The following is a 16,825-nucleotide window of genomic DNA, read 5'->3' as shown; positions in this document are numbered from 1 at the left end:
TTTTCAGGATGTGATGAGACATGGCATACACATCCTATGCAACATCGAAAGGTGGGGGATTGGTGCAAAGGCACTCTGGAGCAACGTGACGAAACCTAGCAATGGGGCTTCACACAGTGTTGAGGCTATCACTGAGTAATGCGGGATAGTACTTTCTAGTGCTACATGGGGTCATCATTCCCCAATCACAAATGCCCAGATACAGCTCCTCGGATAACTCCGAGAAGTGTAGCATAATGTTTTGCACATGCAAATCATTATGCAGGACATTGTGTTGGTGCATGTAATGAATAGTGCAAACTAGTGCACTTAAAATATCAAATACATGCTGAGGGACCCATGGAGCTCTAGCAGGCATTTCTACATCTTCTTTTTGAAACACCGGAGATGGTCGCTTTTCGTCATGTCCGAGGTAGGTTAGCTATCTTTCGAAATGATTTCCATTCCAAAATAGAAATAGTATCATTGGGTTATCGTCATGGACTAGACCTATTGCCCGGATGATGCCCGGATGTATGACATCTCCCAAGCATGTGGCTTCTTCCAATGCGCTGGCCTTCAATGCATCAACGGACACAAAAATCCTCAGCACTTACATGCATAAATCTTGTCCCTTTCAAAGGGAGCGACGAGAATATTGCACATGTTGATTGTTCCTTTCGTGCCTGTGCCCACAACTGCACTAGGCGTGAATCAGATGTCTCATCGCTGAAGTAGTATGGGTTGCATGGGTCTTGGCACTTCTACATGATCACGCAAGCCATGTGATGTGCGTGTTGCTTGTGCTACTGAGAATGAAGGAGATGGGAATGTATCTTCTTTTGCAGATAGATTGTGCATTTGTGGTGCAAGTGAAAATAGGGGAGATGAAAACTGGTCTGCGCATGCGGTAGGAGGCACAAATGGAGGCACAAAAGATGTGAAATGTGATTGTGCATGTGGTGGGAGATGTGAAAAAGGAGGAGGAACTTCTAGGTATGAAAGATCTTGGAAAAGAGGGATACGGGGTTTGCGACATGTTGTGGTGGATGCACTGGTGCATATGTGTGGTGTGGCTGCAGTGGTGCTTGTGGCTGTGTTGGGTGGGATGTGACATATGACTGGGGACGTGGGTGCATTGGTGCTTGTGGTTGTGGTGGATGTAATGCAGCATCTGATTGGGGGCGTGGGTGGATTAATGCTTGTGATTGTGGCTGTGCTTGGGGACGTGGGTGCATTGATGGAAGGGAGGTTAAGGCAGCTCCTTTGCCTTTGTAACCTCGCCATGCATTCTTGATGTACGTGACCCTGGCATCTACAGTAGGACCCTCCCACTTTGTGTCACATGAGTTATGTCTCGATCTATTTGACCGATGAGGCATCGTCGGCCCTCCATCGCTAAGTGGTACAAATACTGGTCTATAGACTCTACTGTGAAAACATCTGGAAATCGATCACACAAGGTCCTCCCTCCATGCTCTGCCATTGTCCTCACCAAATTTTGTACACCACTTTCACCATTTTGGAAAGCTGTCTTAATGATGTCCTGATCGACATTCATTAAGAAGTGCAGATTCTTGTTTTTCAGCACCTTCCTCTGAGACTTTGTGAGATCAGGTTGTTGACACTTCCTCTTCTCACCTGCATGAGCCATCTCATATGCAATAAGCTGCAACACAGAATTCAAAAAAGAATTCAGTGCCAGGTGCAATAAAAAAATCAATGCAAGCAGTCTAAGAAATTACTTAGGTATAACCTCTCAACTCAAGCCTTAAATCATGTAACATACTATAGAAAATCAAAACACAAAAAATGACCTAGGTATAACCTAATCATGGACTTCACCATCTAACACTAGGATTCAACTATAACACACAACTATCAAGGGACAAACGAGTGCCAGGCTAAGTGTCTAAAAGCACATCGCATGATTTCTAACTTAGGCTGCAACACACAACTATCCAGGGAGAATTGAGTGCCAGACTAAGTGTCTAAGACAACGTCACATGATATCTAGCTTAGACTGTAATACACAACTATCAAGGGACAGTTGAGTGCTAGACTAAGTACTTGAAAACATATCTAAACTTAGACTATAACACACAACTCTCAAGGGAGAGATGAGTGCCAGAATAAGCATCTATGAAAACATCACTAAGCTTGGACTGTAACACACAACTCTCTTAAGAGAGATGAGTGCCAGCCCAAGAGTTCCTACAAATATTAAACAATAAAAAGACTGCAACACACAACTCTCCTAAGAGAGATGAGTGCCAGTCTTAAACAAAATAAGAGAGAGAGAAACATAGATTACTAAAGAAAGACTATAATAAAAGTAAGGTGTAGTAAGGTACCTATGATGAGAGCTAGTAGGTATGGAAGTAAGAAAGAGGTAGCAGGTAGGCAACCAAGAGGTGGCAGGTAGGCAAGCAGGTGGTAGGCAGGTGGCTCAAGAATACAGCTGGATGTATTCGTACGAATACCAAAAATAACAGTTGTTTCATATTTATACTACGTTTATTCGTACAAATAACCTCGTTTATTTGTATGAATATGTTTATTCATACGAATAACCTATTTGTACGAATAAATTAGGAAAAATTGTTGGATTCATTTTAATTCGGGAAAATCGCAAATTTTCGCGTTTTTTCGAATCGAAAAAAAATTTTGAGCGAATTAATGCAACTTAGTTTACAAGCCTTCTACTTGTTCTTTGAAAAACTCACTGCAAGTGCCTCTATATGCATTTTGCCCATCCTTGAAGTGTTCTTTCTTTCCTCTTCTTGTAAGGCACTAATGATGCATTCTAATGAGAGTTGAGGAAGATTCTTCAAAGTAGTAACCACATAGTCAAAATCCCAAGGCATGCTCTTTAAAAGCATTGCCATAGCATCATCCTTAGTAACATGGGAATTAATTGAAGCTAGTTGTGTCATAATACTTCTCATAGTGTTGACATGGGCAGCAATATTATCTCCCTCCATTTTAAGTTCAAAGAACTTAATTTTAAGATTTAATTTGGAAGTATGAGTGCTACCACCAAACAATATGTCTAACTTGTGCCATGCTTCAAAAGGGGATTCCAAATCTAAAATGTGGTGTACATAGTCATCACCCAAACCTAATGCAATGATGGCATAGGCTTTCTCATTTCTTTACATTTGCAGATGTAGAAGTAGAGTCAATGGCTTTTCCTTTACCTTTTGTTGTAGTTGATTCACCTTCCTGAGAGGTTTGAGTTCCTTCGGCACTAGATGTGCCTCTACAACACACACACACACACACATGTGACTCCCCTAGATGCACACATGCACTATAGAGCAAGCCCTTGACCATAGTTATCCCCACAGTAAATTGATTAGCCACTAACATGCAATGGAATGGAACCTGTGGTATGGGTGGATGAATAATATTGGAATATACTCTCCTACCATTAGGTTGAAAAGACATTTGAATGTTGAATCTAGTTCTTTGGTAAGACGGGCCTAGGTGGAGGTGGCACCCATTGGAGTGACATGGCTATAGTTGAGAGCATGAATAAGTGAAATTACAAAAAGGGGGGGTTGTGTTCTATTATGGAAGAATGGAATTTATTTTGGGATTGATATGTGGTCAAGGGATTGTGAAAATGGGAGTGGTCATTTCATTAAAAAAAAGGAACCCCCAAATTTTATGGTCCCCTAGTTATATGGGTAGCCCCTATGATATTAAAAAAACACACCGTGGATCTTGGATTGGGGTTTTGGTATGCATTGGCCCATAAGACAACTAGGGGAATGATTGAATACTTATTTTCCCTCTTGAAATTGATATATACATATAAATAATTTATCCCTATATAAGTATTATATTGTTGTAGTCTTGGCACTTAGAAGGGCAATTCATTAGGGGAATTTTGGGCTCAAAAAGGGCCTCTTGGATTAGGCCCTCTCATTCGTGGAAAGATTGTCCTTAGTCCCCACTCTCTCTCACTAGCCCCCCTCTTGTACCCACCCCCACTTGGGGCATTTACTCACACTGATTTGACTTTTGGGGGGTCCCCTTACTCTCCCCCTCCCCCCTTCTTATGGACATATAGATTCACGCAACTTTTCCCTCCCAAAAATTCATTGTTCTTATGTAACCTTCTCTCCCTAGTATAAAATACGATTTAAGATTTCTTTGAAAAATTCTCCACGTTCAAATTTTGTCCATTTTTTATGGAGGTGAAGCACCTATCTCATTTTGGTATCTATGTTAACATAGACCAAACTTGGGTTTTTCATACTATATAGGTATTAGGAATTGATTTTAAACATTGGACTATAGAGAGGGAGGGGGAGAGAGAGAGAGAGAGAGAGAGAGAGAGAGAGAGAGAGAGAGAGAGAGAGAGAGAGAGAGAGAGAGAGAGAGAGAGAGAGAGATGCACTAAAATTGATCATTTAGGGACATGAGATTTGGGTCCACAATGCTCTTGTCTCATAAATATGTCATTTTGTTATCATATTTTCAAAGCAATTACCTTGGGGAGAAATTGGGGAATGAAAAATTGTCATCCTAATTATTTACTCACAAATAATGAGAAATTGTTAAGAAGACCATTGGATATGTCCTTTGGATGACAATTGAAACAAAAGTAAGGTTTTTAGATAGAATCCTCCATGTACACTGGCATCCTTTGACTAAGTATAATAATTATCATTTCTAAAATAATGGATATATGTTCTTTGAAAATGTACTACTTTTGATTCAATTAGATATGAGTATTTATTGGTTTAATAAATCCAAATGGTGCCAAAATATACCAATTCATGCATGGATGAGAGAAATGATAAGGTATCAAGTTGTAAGTGGGATGTTGTAGATGAAGTATGTGTGTAGGTATTCAAAAGTGATAATGAATAAATCACATTTTAAAATAATCAAACTTGATCACATGTGATTAATTGTATTTCTTCTTTTATAGAATGGAAGTTGGTAACTTGGAGAATGGTAGCCTCCATATACATTGATAATATATGCTTTGATGGAATACCCCAAGTAACATTTGGGTGTCAATGCATTGGAAGTGTTCCACTCTTGGATATTTCTTATATTTAGATGGATATGTTGAGTGCTTATTATGTTTAAAAACTTCGAATAATGCAAAATAAAAGAAGGATAGAAGGTCATCTTTACAAGCTAAAATTGCATAAAGTCTCTAAGCACTTTCATTAGTGATAGAACCTTTATTATAATTCAATATGCATAGCAAACTTTGATATATAATTTTTTCAACAATTATATAACTCCTTTTTAATATCTTCTCCAAATGTACCTAAATTTTTTCTTACAATTCAATAAGATCAAATATTTGCATCTAATAAACAATATACATCCTTTTTAAAAATAAAATTTGTGGCAATCAAGCATGCAAAAAATTTGTAAGACGATAGGACAATGGTGGGAAAAATTTTCTTAAGTGTCTTTATGAAAAGGAGTGGAAAGTTTTGGAAGGTTTTAAGATAACATATCCATTAAGGCCCAATCAATGGATATCATGTCATAATGTTTAGCCAAAATCCATTGTATGCATCATAACAAAATAAAACAAAAAATATTTGAGCATTCCACAAAAGTGATAAATGCAGATCAATTGTACCATAAGCATAGAACATGTGCATGCATACCCATGTTATTATGAATTAAGGTACAAGGAGATAGTTAGGGGCATATATATGTCATGCACTATGGGATAAATTTCCAAGGAGATAGTTAGGGGCATACATATGACATGCCCAAAGGGATAAGTGAGGTACAAGGAGATAGTTAGGGGCATACATATGTCATGCACTAAGGGATAAATCTCCAAAATATGCTCTTCCAAGGGAGAAACAAGCACAAACTACATTTTCATTTCTTATATTTTTCCTCTCCATGATATAAGACCCTTAGTTATGAAATTTCGCCCACATGGCTAGTAATTTTCTTGCCGTGGCCTTGTCATCACCCAAATTCCTACACATGTTTGCTATCTATAGTTTGCTTAAAAACCACACCCTTCAAATCAGCTACTCATGGAGTTTTTGAAGGTGAATACAAGAGAGGAAACTAGGTATTAACCAAGATAGGTTCCATACATCCCAATGCACTACCTAGCATCCCTTTGGTGAAACTAGAGCTAATAGCCGAGGTGGTGGTCTATACATCCAACAAATACCTCTCACAGAAAGAGAGAAAAATATGCCTATAGGCCAAGCCTTGCAGGAATTCTCCCACTTATTCAATGGTTGTGTGTGAGCTTGGGGTACCACACTCCTAGATGGTGCACAAGGTAAAGATAATGTCCTTCCAAATGGCAATGTGTCTCATTGCTAGGGGGACCTATTGGCCTCCCATCACCTGACTATATTTGGAACCCAAATGTGCAGGCAATAATGCTGGTAGCAATGCTGGCCATAGTCTCCCTAGCAATGTCTATCATAGAAACAATTAGGCAAGCATGCAAAGGAGGAATGCTTGCAATAGTGTTGGTCATAGTAGTCTCTCAAACACTGTCCTCCATAGAAACAATTGGGAAAGCATGCAAAGTAGGAATTGTATCCTCAATCTCAACCCAAGGAACCTACTAGTCTCTAATCTTATACGTGGGAGAAACTGGGTCAATAGAGAAAGCATGACCCCCCTCTATAAGCCATGCCACCATCACCCAAGTTAAGTCCCTCTGCCTCCTCTTTGTACTAGTTACAATCTTGACAGCTGCTGATGCCCAAGCCCTCTGCATCTATATACAACCCTAGAGATAGTGTGATATTGTCTCAAGCATTTCCTTTGTGTAGCAATGATAGCGGTTGTCCACTCACATATGATCTAGATAAGGGTCAATGGGCAAGCCCCAATGTGCCACCATCCAAAAGAAAAAGGAGATATTCCGTGGTGTGAGGCTGGCTCGTAGATGTGGCTAGAAGTGAGAGATAACCTCCAATGGGACATCCTTCTCTAACCAATAGTGTACTCCCAAAGGTGTCTAGGCTACTACCTCTAGCTAAATACTATGTGCATGTCATGTACGAGAAGATGGGTACCTCCTCCACCCTATTTGAAATCCCTACACACACCAACTAAAACCACCCTCTCAGTTTCCACTGAAGCATGAAAAGGGGTGGTCCCTCCCAGAGCCAAAGACACTAGACTACTCCCTTTAGCCCTAATAATACTGAGATTTGTTGATCAATGTGCCACTCCTTGCCTAAATGGCTCACTACTCTAATCCTCTACCACTCTAGATCATCTAGGAGCTCCTCCTTGATTGGGTCTCTATCCATCTATAGGCAACCTGTTGGCCCTGCTCTATAGAACTTGTGATGGTGGGACCCAAGGTACTCTCAAAAGAAGCACACTCTGAGGGGAGTGTCTGTTTGCAAGAGCTAGCCAGACCAGCAGTGGGGGGTTGAAGGACTATGTAGCTCCTCCCACCATGAGTTTGGGATCATTGCATCAATCTATGTCATCCTTGTGGCCACCCCTCTCAGGTGAGCATATATCATATCCTCTACTGATCATGATAGCTATCTCTAGACTCTAAAAGACCAAATAGGGCCATTGTCCCACTATGCCCCAATGTGTGATCACTACCCCAACATGCGACCCTCAGTGGGGAGCCTTTCCTTGTGAGAGGGGACCTCGAGAAGATTCATCTATTGGACTGCTACCACTATTTGCCTGTGTGGGGAGTGTTCCTGAGGATACCTCTCTAGAGAAGTAGCTTCTAGGGCTTTTTGCCTATGGTGAGACCATGGACCACTTGTTTTACCAAAAGGGCTCTACTCTGCATCTTTGGATCAATGACTTTCAGCCTGCTTGTGCATATGGTAGAATCATTGTTTGCCATGCAACTCAGGCTCTTGTATTCTATGTGCCATCCAAGGAAGTTCTAAACTAAGTGTATGAGCTACTCCATGCACTCATTTATGAAAGAACCAATAGGAGGCTATATACAAGGCCATGGTAAGGACCTGGTTGACAATCAGTGCTTTGCCTACTAGGGAAAGTTTGACTTAGCTCCAATATATAAGCTTATGCCAAACACTCTCTAGAACTAGGGCTACCTTACTACTCTGTGGGGATATGTTGATCCTTGCATGGCATCCTAGGTATCTCAATGTCTACCCTTGTGGAATCCACTGGAATCCTCCACGCTTGTGGAAAAGCTGATAAATTTGGTCCAGTAAATTCCTTGCCCCACAGGCCTCAGAATAGATGGCCAAAGACTCCCCTCACCACCTCAAGGCTTGTCACATATCCCTCCACATACAAATTCGTGTCATCCACAATATTTGAGTCCAAAAGCTCCTCCTCCTAGCAAAGTGAAAGTCACATCCCTGTAAGGCCAATGGCATGGGAACAAAGAAAGTAGCCCAGTGCCTGGACTATAAAGAGGAAGAGGAAGGGGGAGACCCTGTCAAACCAAGCACATAATAGAGAAAGCCTCTCCTACATGTCCTCCAATCACCTAGCTAGATCTCCCTACATATAAAGCTGAGACCCCTCTGATCCATGTCTCTAAGAAGACCACCAACTGCATAGTGCCCTCTAGGAAAGACCACTCCACCCTATCATAAGCCTTCTCAAATCTCAATGAGAAGGATAGCAAGAGGCTGGGCCTCATCTATAGCCTAGTGCATAGCCTCCGAAAAGGTGAGGATATTATCTAGAATGATATGTTTCTGAATAAATACAGTCTAAGTGTTGTGGATTATATCTAGAAGATGGGGACACAATTGCAAGCTCTAGTCCTTAGCCAAGATCTCATATGTGGTGTTGTTAGCCGGAAAAGAAATCAAGACAAGAGGCTAGAGGATAGGTATGATGACGCTCGAGGGCCATAGAGGAATAGGGAACGTGAGGGGAGGAGCGTTAACATGGGTGGGGAAAAGGGATTAAGAGGGGAGGGAAAGAAGAGGGAGACTATGGCTCAAGGGGAGACGGAGAGGGGAAAGAGGAGTATGTACATGGGTGGAGGAGGAATGTAGAGATGGAGACATCAAGGGAAGAGGGTCATGCTTTATTTGAAAGTAAGGGTGAGGGGAAATATCAAAGTACTAGCTAGGTGGCTTTACAAGAATGAGCATGTCCCATCAAGGAATAGCCCCCTCCTTTTACAGCCAAGAGAGAGGGTCTCTCCCAATAGATGCATCCTCCCACATGCATGGTGTGTGTGGAAGAGTCTCCCATGTGGGCTAGGCAGTTACGCACTCTCAATTGTGTGCGATATTGCTTGGCCACATTTTTCCACATATATCAACCCCCATATCCCAAGTCTATGATACTCCCTTGGTCTCTTCCCAATTTTATAATGCGTTCAAACATCTAGGAGGACAAGTGGAGGGTTGGCACAAGGAATCTTGCCACCTCATCCTACTTTCCCCATTATTTAACTTGCACTCTTGGACCTTCTATACCTCCCCCACATGGGCCTATCCTATATGGAGGGAATAACCCAATATAATATCCATCTCCATCTATTTTATATTACTTCTCCCATGGACTTTGGGCCATATCTCACTAAATGCAGCACCTAGGTGGAGGGGTGGCACATGGAGGAGCCATGGCACCTTAACATTTTATAATATTACTACCATGGATTATGTACAACACACCTTATGGGTCCTCTTACGTGGAAGGGTGGCACATGGTCATGCCTTGCTACCTCAACCCTGGGCCCTATGCACTCTATATTTTATTATACTATTGCCACACATACAAGCACACACTCATATTTATGCCTTTTTTCTTTGGTCAAATTTATCCATAATAGTTCCCCCCCCCAGGCAGGGAATGCATAGCATTTCCATGCGTGGGACCATCACGCACAAAGAAGGGCTTGAGATAACGCTTGTTGATCTCCTTCTTGCCATATGGCTCATGCAGCTCTTGAACTTGTACAAACCCATTGCTATGTTCCTTGATGACTTTGTATGGATCGGTCCACAGTGGCAGAAACTTCTTATTGATTTGGTGGTCCAATCTGTTATCAAAGCATAGCACAACATCCCGCTCAACAAAGTGTCTCTTTCGCATCCCTTGCGAATCTTAGCATCCAAGCGGGCCTTTTGTCGATTCTTTTGGATCTCTGTTTGGTGTAATACAAGGCATCGGGTTTCATCTAACTTCTCAAGTTGTACCAATCTGGCCTCTACATGTTCATCTTCTGTCATCATCTGTCCTTGTGCCAATCTCAAGGCCGAAATCTCTATCTCTAGTGGTAAAACTGCCTTAGTACCGTATACTAACTCAAAAGGAGTGTGACTTGTAGACATTTTATGGGTGATTTTGTAAGTCCACACGACTTCAATGACCTTCTGATCCCACTGGCTCCTATTCCCCGTGGCCATTTTCCCCATGGTTTTACAAAGGAGGCCGTTGGTCCATTCTGTTTGTCCCATGGACGTCAATACCCATGCAATCAATGAGCAATTCCACTACTTCATTTAAGAATGGACTCCCATGGTCAGATACTATTTCCATGGGTGTCCCAAACCTTGTGCAGATATGTTCAAATATGAAATTTGAAACTCCCTTATCATTTGCAACGGGGAGGGCGATAGCTTCAGCCCACTTAGTGACATACTGAGTGGCTACCAAAAGATACTTCTTTTTGCGGGCAATCATGGGCAAGGGCCCGACAAAATCTATTCCCCACTTTTGAAACAGATGGATGGACATCACTGGGTGATGTTGCCTAGGACGCAAATCCTTCCTACCAAAGAATTGGCATGGTTCACAGGTTTTGCAATACAAAGTGACATTCTTGAACAAGGTCGGCCAATAGTATCCAGCATGTAAAATCTTCTTAGCTGTATAGTCACTGGCATAGTGGCCTCCACAAAATCGATCATGATAATGCTTCAATACCTTAGGCACTTCATCTGCATCAATGGCTCGTCTTAGTACCCCATCCATGCCTTGATAGTACAAGACCCCATCAAAGAGAGTGTAGCACCTACTATCTCTTCGGATCTTCTTTCTCTCATAGTTAGTACTTTTCAGAGGAAAGGAGAAAGCAGTCAGAAACCTGTAGATACCACCATACCATGGATCCCCAACTTCTATGGTGCTATAAGGGTTACATTGAGGCACTCCTCTAAATCAATCAAAGCATTCTTCAAGTTGGAACAACGCCCTTTTACAATTTTGAAAGAAAAATCATATTCTTGTAGAACTGCCAACCATTTGGCCAACCGGCCCATGGGATTTGGTGATTGAAGAACTTGCTTTGCAAGACCATTGCTAGAGATTATAATGAAGGACTTCCCGGCCACATAATGCTTAAAATTTTCAATGCAGAACACCAAAGACAAGGCATGCTTGTTAGCCTCAGAGTAGCGTCGTTCAGTTTCGAGCAATTGTCGAGAAGAAAATCGAATAGGATACATGAACCGATCCTCCCCTTGCTGGAGAAGAATACCTGCCAGACTGTGCTCACCAAACCCAAGATTGATATAGAAAGTCTTTGACCAATCAGGATTGCATAGAATGGGTTCTGAAGCCAGAGCATTCTTAATTTGTGCAAACCCATGATCACAATCCTCATCCCAAGAGAAATCAACCCCATCTTTTAATAGCATAGTCATGGGTTGTGTCAAAGCAACATATTGATCAATGAAGCGGTGATAGTATCTTGCTAGATTGACAAATGAGCATACTTGACGTTTGGTTGTTGGTGGGGAGAGCTTGAGGATGGCTTCTACCTTCTCGGGGTCAGGCTTGATGCTCTCGAATGAGAAAATATGTCCCAGTAACCTCCCTTGAGTGGCTCCAATGGTGATTTCTCAGGGTTGAGATTGCCATTCGCATCATTGACCCTTTGGAAGGCCAACCTAACCTTCATGATGTGCTCCTTACGTGATGAGAATATATAGAAATCATCTAAAAACACCTCCAAGAAATCCCTCGAATAAGGAGCAAACACCATCTGCATAAGTCTTTGAAAGGTAGCAGGAGCATTGGTGAGGCCAAATGGCATTACTTTGAATGCAAATGTCCCCCAGGGTATGGAAAATGTGCTTTTAAGCACATCTTCTTCGGCAATTCTGATTTCATAAAACCCGGAGAAACCATCATAGAAAGTATACATCTCATGACCACTTACCTTCTCAAGAATGAGGTCTTGAAAGGGAAGAGGATGACGGTCCCTCTTGGTGGCTACATTGAGTTTCTTACAGTTGATGCAGACCTGCCACTTGTTGTTTTTCTTTGGGGTGACTACCATTGGTGAAACCCATTCAGTATTGTGAACCGGAACAATAAACCCAGCTTCTATAAGTTTCTGCAACTCTGAGCACAAAGCATCAGTCTGTAGGGGCCCTAATCTCTGATACTTCTGAGCCCTAGGCTTCGCATTAGGCTTCAGCTCTATCTTGTGCTCTATGGCAGTCACATGGCGAATGTGGCGGTAGCTAGTTGCGAAAAGGTTAGGGAAATCTTTGAACATTTCTAGGAATTCATCTTTCTTACTTGGAGTGAGGTCTAGGGAAAGCATAGATTCAAGCTGTTGAGGACTAGCTGTTACCCTTTCTGCAGGTGGAGGGGTTGGAGACACCCCCATCATGTAAACTTCCTCCTTTGAGAACTTCTCCCCCCCATCTGATCCTTCCATTGATTTAGACACCGAGGATGAGAGAGCATCATTGTCTTGCTCCTCTTCTTCTTCTGGTTCCGTGGCACCTGGTTGCACCAGGATCTTCTCCTTAGAAGCACCAAAAGACATGTGTCCTATCTTCCAATAGCTGACTGCATCACTCTTTCTCAACCATGGTCTCCCAAGTATGGCTGGGTAACTACTGCCTGTATCTTCGGATGTCCACTACATAGAAATTGAGAGTGGTGGTCAACCCATTGACAATGATGGGAAATGACTCCCAAGGTGGTGAGTCATCGACCATCTGCTACCTTGATTCGAGTGGAGGAACGCCCTGTGTATTTCAAACTCAATTCCTTCATGATTTGGGGCACCATGATATTACATGCAACTCCCCCATCAACACACACACTTTTGACATGACAATTATCTATGATGACATCTACTGTATGTGGGTGCCTTTGCTCCACACCTTCCACCTTCCACTAACTTGTTCACACACTAGTTGAGAATCTCCTTGCACCTCAAGTTGCTTGACGTGATGTTCTTGTGCCTTTTGTAGCCCAAAAATGAGTGCCAAGTACTCAACTTAGTTGCAAGTACTTGGAGGTGCAGACTTGCTATAACAATACTCCTTCACCACCCGGTGAAGTGAGCTTCACACCCATGCCAGTAGCCTTGGTCGAAGGTTTGTAAGCTCCATCAAATTGAAGGATCCAAGATGTCATCACACCAAGACTAAAATCCGGACATCCCAAGTTTCTCGGTAGTCCAAGATAGGTAGAAGGAGAGGGTGGGGAGAATTCAATACTTGAGCCAAACGTTCAGCACTAAATAAACTTGCAATCCTTTGTTGATAGTTTATCTTTAGACAAAAAAGAATTACAACTTGAAGCTCAAAATGAGGCACAAAGTGTTGATTAGGTACAAAGGGATTCCTTGGTCGAAACATTACCAACCATAGCCGAGCCCTAGAAACCTTTGTAGTGAGATTGAGAATAGACCATTCAAGATGAGCTTATCCACAGGAATTAATAAGCAGATGCGCCAAATCTCCCCCCAAGCTTGGGGAGCATCCCACCCTTCGAATAAGGACACCCTTTTAATTACCTCCGAAGTAGCAAGTAGCTCAATCACCGCACAATGAGTAGAATTGAAATCAAAGTCCTCCCAGTGTATCACTAGTTCTTCACCTTGAATCATCCACGGTGTATCATCCCACCCGTCGTCTCCTTGAGCAATGCACTGTACAATCAGTTGTTGAAGATTGACATGAAGATCAAGAAAGCGATCTCACCCATTAGTAGCCGTAAGGTGTGGAGGACCAGGCACCAAATCCTTAAACTCGTCGAGAAGTGACGTAAATATCCACCCTCCTCGTGTGGCGTGTGTCCGTGAAGTGAACTTGAAAAAGTTCAGAATCTACAATCTATAGGAGATATGAGTAGAGCACATGAAGTGAAGTACTTTTTCTTTTTACAGCATGTAAAAACTCCCCATGGTTAGAGAGTTACAATTCATGGGATTTCAATATATAAGCAATATCAGTACATTTTCATCACTTCTTGACTGCTGGCCCAATGATAAGTCTCCCTTTTGTGAAGGGGGAGGTCTTGGGTTCAAATCCCACTCCTTAATAAAAAGAGAGGAGAGGAGAAGGAGAAGAACAAGAAGAAGAGAAGAGAGGGGGGGTGCGAGATCTATTACAGTTTTGCAGAAGCCCAGAAAATTGTCCACGACCAAAAGACATAGGAGCCCAAAAAACTGTCGCAATCTGTCCGCGATGCACGTGGTTTTACATAGTAGACATGCGAATGTGCGCACAAGAACTCAGAGGGAGCACGGATGTTACAGTTCTGTAGATGCGACCGGTACGAGCAGAAGATTCGCCAGCCAGAATACACGTAGGAACCGTGAGCAGAAAGCAAGCAGACCAGAAGTGCAAAAGTAGGGAGGTTTTGCAGCCGTAGAGACAAGAAAGGCACATAATTTGGAGGTGCAAAAGTAGAGAACTGCACACAGAAGAGGCCGTAGAGCCGCACCCAGTCGTAGGAGTAATAGATTTTACACCACTAGCCGTGGAGATTTCGATCCCAGTAGCCACACCATTTCTGTTAGCCAGAAAAGAAATGAAGACAAGAGGCTAAAGGATACGTATGGTGATGCTCGAGGGCCATAGAGGAATAGGGAACGTGAGGGGAGGAGCATTAACATGGGTGGGGAAAAGGGATTAAGAGGGGAGGGAAAGAAGAGGGAGACTATGGCTCAAGGGGAGAGGGAGAGGGGAAAGAGGAGTATGTACATGGGTGGAGAAGGAATGTAGAGATGGAGACATCAAGGGAAGAGGGTCATGCTTTATTTAAAAGTAAGGGTGAGGGGAAATATCAAAGTACTAGCTAGGTGGCTTTACAAGAATGAGCGTGTCCCATCAAGGAATAGCCCCCTCCTTTTATAGCCAAGAGAGAGGGTCTCTTCCAATAAATGCATCCTCCCACATGCATGGTGTATGTGGAAGTCTCCCATGTGGGCTAGGCGGTTACACACTCTCAATTGTGTGTGATAATGCTTGGCCACATTTTTCCACATATATCAACTCCCATGTCCCAAGTCTATGATACTCCCTTGGTCTCTTCCCAATTTTATAATGTGTTCAAACATCTAGGAGGACAAGTGGAGGCTTGGCACAACGATTCTTGCCACCTCATCCTACTTTCCCCATTATTTAACTTGCACTCTTGGACCTTCTATACCTCCCCCACATGGGCCTATCCTATATGGAGGGAATAACCCAATATAATATCCATCTCCACCTATTTTATATTACTTCTCCCATGGACTTTGGGCCATATCTCACTAAATGCAGGCATGGGACTACCTAGGTGGAGGGATGGCACATGGAGGAGCCATGCCACCTTAACATTTTATAATATTACTACCATGGATTATGTACAACACACCTTATGGGTCCTCTTATGTGGAAGGGTGGCACATGGTCATGCCCTGCCACCTCAACCCTGGGCCCTATGCACTCCATATTTTATTATAGTATTGCCATACATACAAGCACACACTCATATTTATGCCTTTTTACTTTGGTCAAATTTATCCATAACAGTGTCAAGTATGTCTTATCTATCCCCCCTTTTGAGATCAAGAAAATTCATTTGCAACTCAAGGATTGAGGGAGCAAATTTGAATCAAAGATCTCCTAGCATGCCAACCAAAGGGAGGTGTGAATGTGCTCCTTAGAACAATGAAAGAAGGTAGGGGTCAGTAGCCCATCCACTCTTGGGCACTTTTAGGAAGGGAGGGCTTCCTAGAGCTTCTCATCCATGAAGGGGGGGCTTGGAGGGCTCTTCGAGGAACTTCTGGAAAGGGAGGGCTTCCTAGATCTTATCCATGAAGGGGCCTCTAACCATCCACATAAGCTCACCTAGAGTACTATCAAAACGGTGCCCAAATTTCCTTATGAGCTACTACTATCATGGGGGACTCTGCCTCAGACTAGAACAACTGTTGATAGAGATCAGTGGTGGTTAGTAGCTCCAGGGTCTCCTGTGGGTCCATTTGCATCTAGCTAAGCGTGGCCTTGTGAGTTGGAAGGACTATATGGTCATCCTTTCTCCTTGCTTTAACTAGTTGGCCCCCATAAAATGGTAAGGATACAGTGTCACAAAGCTCCAAATTCATGCATTTATGATGATTACTGAGCCACTAGGTACTCAAGTCCTACTCTCTGAGTTTCTCTATGGAAGCAAGGTCCTGTCTCAAAGCACACTCATGCTCTTATAGAGCAAGTCTCTATTGCACTTCCTGGTACTGCAACTCCTTATTGCTCCTAAGGATCACCTCAACAACCCACAAAGTTCATCTCTCTCTAGGCTCCTCCTTGGGCTACTACCAAAACAAAGCTACTGCATGCTGCACCTCCTCCTCCTAAAGTAGTGCATTAGGAATACAAACCCTTTTTTGGGAACAAGGTGGCTCTAGGTGGAGCACCACTGAGGAGTGATCAGACATGATCATGCCTACTAGGATGTCGATCCCAACCAAGTCCCCAACATTGCATCGGTCAATGCACTCTAACATGCTATCATGTCTCCTCTATTTGAAGGAGAAGTAGAGGCTATCAGGGGAACTGGTGAACTATGCATCTTGCCATGGATCCCTTCCTTTGGCCACAAAAATAAACTCCCACATGCCCCTGTTTATTGCCAACATCTCAACAAAAGAGGCTCCTCCTGACTT

The sequence above is a fragment of the Dipteris shenzhenensis genome, chromosome 18 (genome assembly GCF_047967505.1).
Source record: "Dipteris shenzhenensis isolate YYH24624 ecotype China chromosome 18, Dip_SZ_1.0, whole genome shotgun sequence".
Classification (NCBI taxonomy): Eukaryota; Viridiplantae; Streptophyta; class Polypodiopsida; order Gleicheniales; family Dipteridaceae; genus Dipteris; species Dipteris shenzhenensis.
This window is presented reverse-complemented; position numbering follows the sequence as displayed.